The sequence below is a fragment of the Miniopterus schreibersii genome (assembly GCF_964146895.1).
Source record: "Miniopterus schreibersii genome assembly, chromosome: X".
NCBI classification, from domain to species: Eukaryota; Metazoa; Chordata; class Mammalia; order Chiroptera; family Miniopteridae; genus Miniopterus; species Miniopterus schreibersii.
The window spans coordinates 19,451,273-19,452,690 of NC_138104.1; positions in this window are offsets into that span (position 1 = coordinate 19,451,273).

Genomic DNA, 1,418 nt, shown 5'->3' on the forward strand with positions numbered 1-1,418 from the left:
TTAGGTTTGGAGACAGAAGGTACAGGCAAGGAGAGAGAGTGAGAATGATGCCTATATGTGTGTTTATATACTTTCCACATCGGGGGTTGTTCATATTTCCCAGAAATGAACAGACCTCTATTGACCAGGCTCCCACTGGAGTCCAATGTAAGTACATCTCCTTTCTTCTATATGTAGAGACTTTTTCTTCAGAGAACAAAGTGTGCACACAGCCTTATGGTAAAAGAGAAAGTTTATACCCACTTTCTTGTCTGGACAATTACTAAGCACCACATCCGCTTGAATCAATAACCAATCAAAAGCATTCTAAATTAGCCTTTCCCAATGCCCAGTGCTTTGGTTTTCATTCAATCTGCATTTGATGTTTTACAAAACATGAAAGATCAGACTTCGTAGAACTTTGAAGAAAAGGGCAATTGCATGAAAAGCTTTTCATTTCCCCTTCAATTAGGCTGCCATGTCCACCTAGGAGAGGCTTTTGTATTTCATTTTTGTGTGTGCTGCTTTCTGAATTTGCACAAAATTTTTTTATTGTTAAAGCCAGTCCAAGTTGAAATAAGAGTCTCCCAGGGTATTAACTATGGCTCTTTGACTTTATAGAATTCTAATTCCAGACTGAAGGGCATTCATCAGTAAATTGCAAGTTAAAATGTTTTGCTGTATACCAATTCTAACTAACTTTTCTTCATTTTCTGATTTTAAGTAACTTCCTTCCTCCTCTGCTTTCTCTTGCTTAGTTGCAGTGATGATTATACCTTTGTGCAACTCATTTCTTTATTAGATTCTTGGCCCTGTCTGTCTCCCGCCATCTCTATTTTCCTTTCTTTTAGCCCCAAATGGCAAACTGGCTCAGAAATGGAGTTCCAAGATGAAGGGTAGCAATGAATGGAAGTGAACTGCTGAACCTTTACTTCGTTCACTCTTGATTTATATGTTGTTTTTTTAAAAAAATCTTTGGGTTTTCAAAGAAGCAAATCTGGAAAGGCTGTTGAGGATAGTCTTTGGCACCAGCACAGTCTTCTAAGGCGGCGTTTGTGATGACTTCACCCCTTTAAAATGCGGCTCTTATGATAGCACTCACACATGCCTTAGGTCACTTGAAGGAAACGTCCTCTGATATTCAATAAACAATACAAGCTTTCTCCATCCTCCCATCTCCAGACACTTTTTGGTCAAAAGAGTATTTACAAAAATGAGCTCCAAGAAGAAGGGCTAAGTAGCTGGATTGTTGGAAGGAATAAGACAATTAGTATGTGTGTGGTTCTTTTTTTAATTTTTATTTTAGGAACACGCATTAGCAAACTAGACAGCTTCGTGAAAGCACATAGACTTGCTCCTTTAACTGCAGTATTATCGCAGTGTGTGAAGGTTCATTTGCCAGTTTTAAAGTCCGCCAAGCAATTCTGGATGTCTGCTTG